Genomic DNA, 13,455 nt, shown 5'->3' with positions numbered 1-13,455 from the left:
CAAGCTGTTTTGTTAATCACATCAACCCACAACTAAGCTATGTGGATTTGAGTGGCCTTAATAAATCAAAATTGGTTGGTGACTGTGACGAAAAAACACTTAGTTAATGGGAATAATAATACAAAAACTGAATTGTACCTTTTTGTTCCCCTAACCCCCATCCACCCACACACATACACACAGACCACACACACATATGTGTGTGTTTGCATGATGACACACGCACACACACACATACACACACTCAGACGACACATACAGACACACACACACACAGAACACGCACACACATGACATGCACAGATGACACACACACACACACACACACACACACACACACACACACACACACACACACACACACACACACACACACACACACACACACACACACACACACACATAGATCACACATGCATACACAAACACACACCAACTCAAACTATGTTTGTCCACAGTGGAAAACAGGGTATTTTTACAATAACGGCTTTGAAAATGTGAGACGACTACGCTTTTTTGGCATATTATTAGTGTGCTTGCTACTGGAAGCACATCTACTGTTCTTCTTAAGTTTTCTTTATTCCGTTTGCCTGTTTTTTGTGCAGTTAATATACTTTCAGCAGGAGAAATCATTCAACTATCAAAATGTCCAGGGGTCTCATTTATAAAACTGTGCGTGGGATCGTTACTAAAAATGTGCGTACGCCCAGAAGCCAAGTTTTGAGTGCGCCAAAAAATATTCCAATTTATAAAACCCTGCGTACGCACACCGTACGCAATCTTTGCTTTATAAATCACAGACTGCCTACAAGTGTGCGCAGCTGAATCAGCTTCACGTTCCGCCCTGTACACGCCCCTTTTTAACCATAAATGGTCAATGCAAATGGCCTCATGAATTCGATCTGCATATAAAACAGACTCAGATGCAAGTATTATGTCTGTCGTAAACAATGGCAGAAGTACTGAGAAAAGCAAAAAAGCGAAATTTCACGGAGGTTGAAGTGGAGAAACTTGTGGGTGAGATGGAGGCCCGAAAAGTAGTTTTGTTCGGCGGTCACGGGATTGGGATCGCCAACAACAAAAAGCAGAGTGAGTGGCAACATGTTGCTGCAGCAGTGAACTCTGTCAGTAGCAAGGAGCGCAGTAGCGCAAAGTCCCAGAATTAAAAAAGAAGTGGTCTGACATAAAGTTACATATTTTTATGTAGCCTACCAATAAATCGTTATGGTCCCTAAAGACCATCTCCCTCCGAATCCTGTCATTTGCATGGTCCACCAGAAGTGCCATATGGTGCAGCATTAACCACGGCGCTCACCTCTGCATTTATAGGGTTACGGTAATAATACTGACCGAGAACACCTTGGATAATCAGTTTGTAATCATCCACGTAAAATGTTCTTGAACATAACCCCTTTTTAATGCCTGATTTGTCATGAAAAGCATCAAGAGTAACGGACAACGATTGTGATGAGGAGTGTGGCTTGGTTTTCCACACTTGGGATTTAATTGACATTTGATTATGTGTTTACAGTGTCACATAAAAATATCATGTTATTGACACATGTTGGACGGATGCTTTATTCCATGCAGTCGCGCCGTCAGTGGACAGTATGGAGTGACGGGATTAAATATAGAGATTTTTCTTTTTATTTCTAATCTAAGGAGATGTTTCTGGAGTTATAACTGAGAAATAACGCAGTTGACTTAAATTATTCTGATTACATAGATTTAACGCATGATACGGGTTGAAATTAAATTTATGAAGGGCGATGATAAAACATAATCGTTCTTCTCACTCTACAATTCTTCGGTCTGACTTCAGTTCACCACCACACCATCTGTGTCGCAAATTATCCTTTTCCTCCAAACCATACGTACGCATGGGTCAGAGTTTGCTTAGGGCTGCGCACATTTTCCCGTCAAGTTGGTTTTTTATAGATCACAACCTTGGCGTGGAAAGTCACGTACGCCAATTTCAGCCCCGTTTTGTGCGTACGCAACGGTTATAAATGAGACCCCAGCTCTTTAACGACATGACGGCCATCTCTCGGCGTTCAACTCTTTCAACATTTTAAACTATTACGCTTTTTCGTCTTTGTTTTTTGACAATGTTAGTTCTCCTTCTCGGACACTTAAACTACTTCAGACATCGTAACTTATAAATAAATGTCTAAGGTGAAGCAAATTTTTTATGTTAACCTTCGTTCAAACCATTTCACAAATCAACACACTTGTATCTTCAGTAATCTGGCAACCGAATTTCGATTACTTTTATACTTTTTTCAGAATCACAGTTTTAAGTTTCATTTCGGTTTCGTTTTCAGTTGGTCTCATTTACGCTGAGGTTAAAGTGCAGGCAGTGTTGCCAGATTGGGCGTTTTCCCCCGCCGAATTTGACTACTTTTTATAACGTTCAGGCAGCGGTGACGCCTTATATTGACAATATAAACTGTAGAGTTAGGTAGTTGTAACTCGGAAATAAGTGGGGAGAGAGGTTTCCAGCGTGTGCTCTTGAAGCATGACTTTATTCAAGTGCCTGTTTACAACCTCCCCCGCCTAACCACCAGGGGGCGACATCACATCCTGTGTCCTATAAATCCATTAACACTCCATCCCCCTTTCTAAGATCAGTTGTACTGATATCTGACTAACAACACTGTACTGTAACAGACTATATTGAAAAGGTTAACTGTTCCCAGTCGCGAACATTTCTGTGAAGTTATTAAACAGACTATGTTTCATGAACAATAAGCATATGAACATTTATTGGCAAAACTGAACTAAGAAGGTGGGGTAGAATGCCCAAACCTCCTACGGAGTGTGGGGGTTTATTCTGCCCCGTAGAAACCACCCAGTCTTACCGGGGGTACCTGCTATTTAACCACAAAGTCCTTCAGGTACCCTGGGGTTTGTCTCTCTCTTGCAGGGTAGCGTGCCGGACGCTCAGGACTGCCTTGCTGAACTGGGCCCCGCTCTGTTTTATCTGGAGTCACTGGCTGACCAGTCGGTTGCTCCGGCTCTGGTAGGATGGTCTGCGCTGCTGGCGCCACTGGAGTAGTGACGAGGTGATTTCGATTGCGGCGCAGGACCCCTCTGGGAGTGTCTATGACGTATGACCTTGGTGCTTCCGCCTGTCTTATCACTGTCCCCTTCTCCTTCGTATCCTTTATCCAGACATGGTCCCCTGGTGTCAGACTTGTGAGATGTTGAGCTCTGTGTCTTTTGTCAAAGTTCCAACTCAATCTCTGTTGCTTCTTCTGCTCCTCCTTTTTGAGTTTGGTTATGTCAGTCCAGCCAGGGTTCAGAGATGACAGAGACCGGAACTGTTTTTCTGAGCTGCCGGCCCATTGACAGCTGTGCTGGACTGTATCCATTGGCGAGTGGGGTTGCTCTGTAAGCCATGAGGGCTAGATAAGGGTTATTTTTCCTTCTGGAGGAGGTCTTTAACTGTACGCATAGCGCGTTCCGCTTCTCCATTGCTCTGAGCGTATCTTGGGCTGGACGTTGTGTGTGTGAACCCCCACTGTGTAGCGAACCTAGTGAAGTATTCAGACGCAAATTGGGGTCCATTGTCTGTCATGACCTCAGACGGTATGCCATGCCTGGTGAAGATGGACTTGCAATGTTCCACTACTGCTACTGAGGTTGTTGATGTCAGTTTAGCTACTTCAATGAAACGGGAAAGATAATCGATCAACCAGTACCTAATCAATAGGTACTGGTTATCCTTCCACTGAAACAAGTCAGCACCCACCTTTTCCCATGGTCTGTCAGGGAACTTTGTAGGAAGCAGTGGCTCTCTGGGGTTGACTCTTTCCTTTGCACATGTGTCGCAGCCCTCGACCACTTTCTGAAGCTGTGTACACATTCCCGGCCACCAGACAGATTGTTTGGCTCTTTCACGACATTTTACCACTCCTTGGTGTCCTGAGTGCAGTTTCTGAAGTATGTCTGTCTGTAGTGGCTTGGGAATAACTAACCTACCGTTAACCGTTCTCCACTGATAGTTCCTCCTGGACTTGTGTGTATGGTAGGTAGCTCTGTCTATTGTGGATTTGTCTGGCCAGCCCTGACTACAGTACCCTTTCACTTGGCTCAGTATTTCATCACATTCTTGGTGTTCCCTTATTTCTTGTGATTTTAATCAAGTGTCGCTTAAAAAGACCTTGCCAAATTTCTACCAGTATGTTTCCTGCCCAACCAGACGGGACAAGATACTGGATCTCTGCTACGGGTCAATTAAAAATGCATACAAATCCGTCTCACTCCCCCCGCTGGGCTCAGCGGATCATAACTGTGTGCATTTATTGCCAATTTATAAAACTGCTTTAAAGAAGGAGAGAGTGCAAACTAGGGATGTTAAAGTTTGGACTGAGGACTCCATACTTTGCCTTCAGGAATGCTTTGACTGCACGGACTGGGACACTTTTAAGAACACTTGTGACGATCTTGATGAACTGACAGATGTGTGTTGCTCTTATGCTGTGTTCTGTAAAGACATGATCATTCCTAGCAAAACTGTTAAAATGTATCCAAACAATAAGCCATGGGTAACCATTGCAGTTAAAGGTGGTCTGGTAAAAAAGAGGCTGGCCTTCCAACAAGGAAGTTTAGCAGATCAGCATGCAGTCAGCAGGGAGCTGAAAACGGAGATCTCAAAAGCAAAAAATGCTTATAAATCTAAAATGGAAGACAATATGGCATCAAACAATCTGGGTTCTGTATGGTCTAGCATGAGGACCATAGTAGGCCACCAGAATCCAAAAAGCAGCAGCCGTATTAGTCTGAATGGTTTTAACTCTGACATTGAGTTGTCAAACGCTTTTAATGTTTTTTATAATCGTTTTGACACAGTGGATTTTAGCAACACAACTCAGGAACTGGAGGATATGCTAGTAGACACTCAGCACTTTAAAATTGAACAAAAAGAAGTAGAAAAGGCATTTCTTAAAATCAAAGTGAATAAAAGTCATGGGCCAGACAAAATCTGTGGGCGTCTGCTTAAGTCATGTGCAGTTCAACTCAGTCATGTCTTCAATTACATTTTTAACGTGTCTCTTAAAGCACAGCATGTGCCAGAAATATGGAAAGATGCGGTCATAGTCCCTGTTCCAAAATCTAGCTGTCCAAAAACTCTCAGTGATTTTAGACCAGTTGCGCTTACCTCTATTTTAATGAAAACCTTTGAAAAGATGGTGAAAACAGAGCTTTTAAGGAAAACTGAGTGTGTGCTTGACCCCTTGCAATTTGCATATAGGCCACACAGGGGAGTAGAGGATGCCACAGTCACTTTATTTAATTCAATTCTCAGTCATTTGGAGGGACCCGGATCTCACGCCAGGCTTTTATTTGTTGACTTCAGTTCAGCTTTTAACACCATCCAACCCCATATTTTAACTAACCGGCTTTTAGAACAATTTGATGTGAGTAAGAATCTTGCAGGGTGGATTCTTAACTTTTTAACATGTAGGACACAGAGAGTGAGAATAAACTGGGCTTTGTCAGACCCTGTCTGCTCATCCACTGGCTCCCCACAGGGCTGTGTGCTTTCGCCTTTGCTTTTTATTCTTTATACCAACATGTGTCGGAGCCAGTACGAAAATAGATTTTAAAGTATGCGGATGACTCGGTAGTAGTCAGCCTGCTTAGGGGTGGGGAGAGCAGCCATGGACTGGTTATAGATGACTTTCTTAGATGGTGTGATGACTCTTATCTTCAGATAAATGTGTCCAAAACAAAGGATATGTTCAATGATTTTAGAAGGCAGGCTCACAGTCAGGAGGCCCACACAATAAAAGGTCAGACCATTGAACAGGTAACCTCATATAAATATCTTGGGACAGTAATAGATTCTACCCTCAATTTTGATTTAAATTGTGAAGCTGTGTGCAAGAAGGGTCACCAGCGCCTACACTGTCTGAGGAAGCTTTCCTCTTTTAACATAGACAAGACCATGATGTCTTTGTTTTATTGTGCTTTTATTGAGTAAATTTTAACATTTTCCTTAGCATCATGGTTTGGAAACATATCTTTAAAAAATAAGAATTCCCTCAACAAGATTGTAAAATGGTCCGGTAAGTTGATTGGTGAGCCACAGCCGAACATGGAAGCCCTGTACACCAAACAGTTACAGAGGTTATCGAAATCCGTTCAAAATGATAGCACCCACCCTTTAAACAGTGCATTACAGCTGCTTCCCTCCAGACAGAGGCTCAAAGTTCCCAAAAGCAGAACAAACCGCGACAGGAACAGTTTAATTCCTGCAGCCATTATCTATACGAATAAATTGTTGCAGCGCCACTAGTGGTGCATAACTTTGTTGCACTTTCTGATGTACTGAGCACCTCTGTAATTTTTGTCTGCGTGTCTGTCTTGTCTTCTGTATTTTTGTTGTGTCCTTTTTTTTTTATACTGTGTATGCTAAGTGTGTGAACGCCCTTTTCTTGCCCTGCAAACCAAATGTACCCACGGGTATGAATAAAGCAACCTTGACCTTGACCTTGTAGCCTCTTTTCTGTAGCCGGGAGGGTTCACATGACCATGTTGACATACATGTTGACTTCCTTCTCCCTCAACGGCGCCCTTGACAGCACATCAGCCGTGGCCAACTTCTTCCCGGCCACATGGGAGATGGAGTAGCAGAAAGCCATCAGCCTCATACTGAGTCTTTGAATGCGTGGGGGGAGCTCATCCAGGCTCTTTGAACCTAGTAACGGAACCAGAGGCTTCTGGTCCGTTTCCACATGGAACCTGATGCCCACCAGATAGTCTGAGAAACGCTTGCACGACCATGTGATTGCTAAAGCCTCTTTCTCAATCTGGGCGTACCTTTTCTCAGTGTCTGTGAGTGATCTGGAGCTATATGCGACTGGCTTGAGGTGGCCCTCCTCCTGTATCTGGAGTAGCACAGCTCCTTGTCCAAACTATGACGCATCAGCTGAGATGACCGTCTCCACCTTTGCGTTGTAGAGCGCCTGCCCTGGTGGTGAGCTCAGCTCCTCTTTGATGTTATTGAATGCTCTTTGTTGATCATGCCCCCACTGAAACATGTTCTGCTTCTTCAACAGGTCCCGGAGTGGCTGTGTCTTCTCTGCTAGAGAAGGTAAGTACTTCCCCAGGTGATTCACCATTCCGAGGAACCGTCTCACTCCGCTCACGTCGTCCGGCTCCTCCATGTCTGTCACTGCTCTCACTTTGTTAGGATCTGCTCTCATGCCGGCTGCATCTATGATCTGTCAGAGAAATTTAAGTTGGCTTTTTGAGAATTCACATTCCTCACCTCTCAGTGTGACGCCTGCCTCCTGCAGCCTCCCCAACACTGCCAGCAGTCGTGTGTCGTGCTGGGCCTGTGTGTCTCCGTACACAAGCACGTCGTCCATTTGGCACAGGACGCCGTCAAGTCCCTCCAGTATCTGGGACATTCTTTTCTGGTAATGTTCAGGTGCAGAGGATATGCCAAAGCAGAGGCGATTAAAGCAAAACCTCCCAAAGGGAGTGAGGCATGTTGTGAGGAGGGCAGACTCCTTGGCAAGGGCAATTTGCCGAAACCCTGAGTTAGCATCGATTTTTGAAAATACTTTGGCGCCCTCTAGCTGTCCAAGTGTGTGTTCGACTGACGGGAGCATGTGTCTCTCCCTCTCGACGGACTCATTCAATTTCATCAGATCAACGCAGATGCGCACCTCATCCTTGCCTGGCTTCGGCACAGTGACCATTCCGGCGCACCAGTCTGTGGGTTGTTCAACCCTTGATATCACCCCTATCTCTTCCATACGTGAGAGTTCCATCTTCACCTTAGACATGAGAGGCAGTGGGATTCGACGTGGGGTTGATATGGAGAATGGTTTGGCGTCTGCTTTAAGCTCTATCTTGTATTCCCCCTCCATCTTGCCTAGCCCTTTGAACAGTTTGGGGAACTGCTCCTTGACTCTCTCGACTGAATCCAGTGCCACTGTGTCTACTCTAGCCACTAGCCCAAGTGCCTGAATAGCTGGACGTCCCAGCAGGCTAAACTTCAGACCTGGGACTACATACACTTCCTGTGTAGTGTTTTTACTGTCAGTTCCTATGGTAGCTGTGAATTTTCCCCTCACCGTGATGGGCGTCTGACCTGGACCTTGCAACACTTTCTTTGCGCTCTCTAGCTCTGGAAACTGCCCCTACTTAAATTCATCTTCAGATAACACTGTCACATCAGCCCCCGTATCTATCTTGAATAGTGCTGTGTGCTCATTCACATTAAGGTTGATCAGCCAGGGTTCACCCTCTGAGCTGACTGTGCCCAGGAAAGCGATTCCCTCCTCCTCTGACTCAGCTGTGTTAACTTTGTTGAGAACCCCTGATCTGCACACCTTTGCATAGTGACCCTTTTTCTGGCACTGGTTACATGCTACATCTCTAGCTGGGCAATGGTTTTTGCTGTGTGCTGGCGTTCTACCACACCACATGCACCGTGTCTGTTCTAACCTGCATTTTCTGCTGTCTCCCTCTGCCTATGTTGAACTTGTGTTTCGTTTGAACACTGTCCACGTCTGTGGTCTCCGCCTTGAAGTTACTCTTCAACCGGTCCTGTCGCTCTGACGCGGGCGCGTCACCGCTCTCTCCAGCGTCAACTCCGAGTCCAACTGAAGTTTTTCCGACAGATTTTTATCTGTCCCGAATCATTTCGTCATGCAGCTGCCCATAGCCGCAGTGCTCTGACAAGCAGTGGAGTGAAGTGATAAAACTGTCCACCGTCTCCCCTTGTTCCTGCTGTCTCTGGTTGACTTTGGCACGCTCAAAAATAACATTTCTCCTCACCACGAAATGTCCCTCTAGCTTCTGCTTCACAGTGATGTACTCGCTTGCTTCTTTCCCCGTCATACGAAGTGAAGTGACAATGTCTTCCGCGTCATCCCCCATAGTATAGATTAAAGTGTTCACCTGGTTCTCCTCCGACTGAAGCTCCAGACCCGATGCAATCCGAAATCTCTCAAACCTCCGAATCCACTTGGGCCACTCTTCTGGCTTCGTGAAGTCAAACTTGGGTGGAGGAAGAATCTGGAATCGCTCCATTTTAGTTTCCAAACTGCCGCAAACGTTAGCTATGCTTAAAACTTCAAAAACTCAAAACTGACTAAAACGGACGTGAGTTCTCTCCAGTTAGTTTGGCTAAACCAAATCTCATGTTCACCCGAACTGAGTAACTGAAGTCTTCTGACACCATGTAGAGTTAGGAAGTTGTAACTCGGAAATAAGTGGGGAGAGAGGTTTTCAGCGTGTGCTCTTGAAGCATGACTTTATTCAAGTGCCTGTTTACAACCTCCCCCGCCTAACCACCAGGGGGCGATATCACATCCTGTGTCCTATAAATCCATTAACACTACATAAACATTGTTTCGGCGTTAAAATGTATCTGTTCTCGTTACAAATGTACCTTTTATTTTCTTAAGCTATTGTCTTGTTTTAGGCTTTTCATGCTTATTTGGGGGTATTTAGGGACTATAATAAGGGAAGGCTCTATTTTGTCCAAGAAATAACCAAAATCACATATTTTATGACACAACCTGCCTCATTTTTGTTCTGAATCCCCTGCGTCCCAGTTATTGTTTACACCAATCTGAGCTTGTTTACGACCTATGTTCATTTTCTGTAACATGCATGCATATATGCTGAATTTAATATGTGAAAATGATTATTTTTTGTGTTATATGAACGCAATATTCTAAACAACCCCCAAACATATTGTGATAGGAGCGGGTTGCTGTGATGAGGAACATTAATGTACACAATGTAAGCACAGTACATGTTGCCAATGAGTTTGAGTTCCATGTAAAGTGTAATTTACACAAACCTTAATGAAGATCTCATCTCATCTCCACTTCAAAACCGCTTATCCGGGTTCGCGTCCCGGGGGCAGCAGCTTTAGCAGGGAGCCCCAGACTTCCCTTTCCCGGGCCACATTGACCAGCTCTGATGGGTGAGTATAGGTCAGTGTTAGTACATAATCTCCACCTAGTCCTGGGTCTTCCCCGAGGTCTCCTTCCCATTGGACCTGCCTCAAACACCTCCTTAGGGAGACGCTCAGTGGACATCCTAACCAGATGCCCAAACCACCTCAACTGACTCCCTTCTAAGCAGAGGAGCAGCGGATCTAATCTGAGTTCTACATGGATGGCTGAGCTTCTCACCCTATCCCTAAGGGAGACGCCAGCCACCCTCCTATGCCAGCCACCCAACCTATCTCGGCTGCTTGTTTCCGCAATCTCGTCCTTTCGGTTATCACCCATCCTTCATGACCATAGGTGAGGGTAGGAACGAAGATCGAACGGTAGATCGAGAGCTTTGCCTTCCGGCTCAGCTCTCTTTTCGTCACAACGGTGAGGTAAAGCGAAAGCAATACCGCCCCCAGCTGCTCAGATTCTCCGGCCAATCTCACACTCCATAATCCCCTCACTCACGAACAAGACCCTGAGGTAGTTGAACTCCTTCACTTGGGCTAAGGACACATTCCCTACCCGGAGTAGGCAATCCATCAGTTTTCTGCGGAGAGTCATGGCATCAGATATAACGGTCCTTATCCTCATCTCAGCCGCTTCACACTCGACTGCGAGCCGATCCAGTGAGTGCTGAAGGGGTCACAGGTCGATAATGCCATCAGGACCACATCATCTGCAAAATGCAGTGATGAGATCCTCAGACCACCGAACTACAACCCCTCCCCACCACGACTCCACCTCGATATCTTGTCCATGAAAATCACAAACAGGATTGGTTACAAAGCGCAGCCCTGGCAGAGACATCACCCAGCGGGAACGAAACTGACTTGCTGCCAAGAACGCGGACGCAGCTCTCGCTTTGGGACTACAGAGATTGGATGGCCCTGAGGAGTGACCCGCTAACCCCATACTCCCGCAGCACCTCCCACAGTATCTCCCGGGGGACCCGGTCCTAAGCCTCCAGATCCACGAACCCCCATCAGCCTCCAACTTTGCCTCTAACATAGAGGGCATGTTAGTCAGATTCAGGAGTTCCTCAAAGCGTTCCTTCCAGCGTCCGACTACCACCTCAGTTGAGGTCAACAGAGTCCCATCCTTACTGTACACAGCTTGGATGGTTCCCCATTTCACCCTCCTGAGGTGACGGATGGTTTTCCAGAAACACTTTGGTGCCGGCTGCAGCCCTTCAAGCCTGTCGGTACCCTGCAACTGCCTCAGGTCTCCTCCAGGATAACAAACACCGGATGGCCTCCTTCTTCTGTTGGAAGTCTTCCCTTACCACGGTTTTCGAGGGTTACCGCCCCTTGAGGAACCTAAGACCTTGAGGACACAGCTCACCGCCGCAGCTTCAGCAACGGAGGTTTTGAACACTGACCACTCTGGCTCAATACCCCCAACCTCCACAGAGATGTCTGAAAAGCTCAGCCGTAGGTGTGAGTTGAAAATCCCTAGGACGGGGGCCTCCTCTAGATGTTCCCAATTTACCCCTATCCAGGAGTACTGTACCAGAGCTGAGTCTGTGCGTAGAGGTGAGCCCCACCAGATCTAATTGGTAGCGCTAAACCTCCCTCAAAAGCTCTGGTTCCACTTCACTGCGAAAAACCACTCAGGTATTTTCAACTCTTCACTCATGTGGCAGCGCACTGGACCCCAGCGGGTCTTCCTGCAGGTGGTGGAACCACAGTACGGAGAGTGGGTTGGTGCCACGTTGCTTCTTTGGGCTGTGCCCGGCCGGGCTCCGTGGCAAACCCGGCCCCAGGCGCCCGCCGACAAGCCCTCCGTCTGCGCCTTGCTCCACATGGGGCCCCTGGGCTTCCTCCGGGCAGGGTCTCTCCTCCTCTCGCTCGTATATTCATTGGGTTTTGGTGAACCATTCTCAGTCTGGCCCCTCACCTGAGACCACTCTGCCATGGGAGACCCTACCAGGAGCAGACGGTCCCAGACAACAGAGCCCTCAGGTTCACAGGGACACGCAAACCTCTCCACCACGATAAGGTGACGGTTCCAGGAATAGGCTAGATGAAGATGTATCACCTTAATAATGTTTAGTTGTAATTAATAAGTTAGTTTTGTAATCAACATACCGCTTTTTTTTATTATTTTTTAAACACAAGTCATTCTAGGCTCTCATTGAGGTGTGGGCTTTGTATGACCTGTCAGGGAGGGATTAAATCACTTCTGGTTAGGCTACAACCACCACAATTCTTAAGCTCATTCCCATGTGTTCTAGACCAGATCACCCACCAATTTCATCACTTCACACACACACGCACACACAATTACAGAGTATACTAGACTCTTCCGTCTTCTCACACACTCAATAATGTGGTTGATAATTTAGATAAATCAGGTAGATTCCATTTTCCATCTTTAGAAATTCAGGAACTATTAATCTTTTTCTCTATCCTTATTCCTATAAATATGAAGCTTGCTTGGATCATTGCACTCAACAACAGAAATTGTCAATAAACACAGCATGAATAATAACCTCTCACACATGAGGGGGTCATTGCCTTGACCGCACTTGGGGAGGCGCTGTTCTGTCTGGCGCACCTCAGAATATCTATTTCCTAAACAGCGGAACCTAGTTTGCGACAAGAAACTGAGAATTTAAGGTAGCTCAGCTGCCACACTTAGAGTCGTTCTTTCTTATATTTAAATTAGTAAATGACTGAAGTGTACTACTACAATCATAAAACCTCATTTGAGTATTGGGAGATTGGGAGAGCCCACTGGGATAGGTGAGAAATCAATACAGCCATGATCAATCAAACTCCAAAGAAAACAATGGCCCAAACACCATATATTTATTCAACGATGCATACAAATATTTATACACACAACACAGTCTTTGATAAATAAATCACACCAACCATAAAAACAACACTCAGAAGCACAAACGCTACCTCACCACCCCCGCCATTAGCAAGCCAAATGAACCATCCCGGAACAAAATAAAGCCCTGGTTCCCATGCGTACGTGTTCCCCATGGACCAGTTTGCCAAACGGAAAGGAAGAAGGGTAGTTGACCTGTGAGCGTTGTGTTGGGACAGACAAATTAATGCATGGTTAACTGTGTGAATTATGTATCATGTAAATAAAGGAAGTGGATTAAATTTCAATGTGTGGTTGTTTTTTGTAGTGTGTGCTATGTATGTTAGGTAAACGGGGCTAAATGGTAGGATCTGGGGAAATGCGACCCTCGCTTTTCACAATTATGTTCACAGAAGACGTTCATGTAATAAATACAGGATGTATGCGTGCATGTTACAGAAAATTAAATAATGGCCATAGGTCGTAAAAAACATCAGATGGAAATAAACGATAACCAAATAATACTTTTGGTTATTTCTTAAACTGAATATTGCCTACCCTGATTATAGACCATCAAAACCCACAAATAAGCATGAAAAATGCCACAATGGCATTTACTGACTACCTTATGACAATGAAAGGCACATTTCTAATTAGAACTGTT

Source organism: Gadus chalcogrammus, chromosome 16 (assembly GCF_026213295.1).
Source record: "Gadus chalcogrammus isolate NIFS_2021 chromosome 16, NIFS_Gcha_1.0, whole genome shotgun sequence".
Classification (NCBI taxonomy): domain Eukaryota; kingdom Metazoa; phylum Chordata; class Actinopteri; order Gadiformes; family Gadidae; genus Gadus; species Gadus chalcogrammus.
This window is presented reverse-complemented; position numbering follows the sequence as displayed.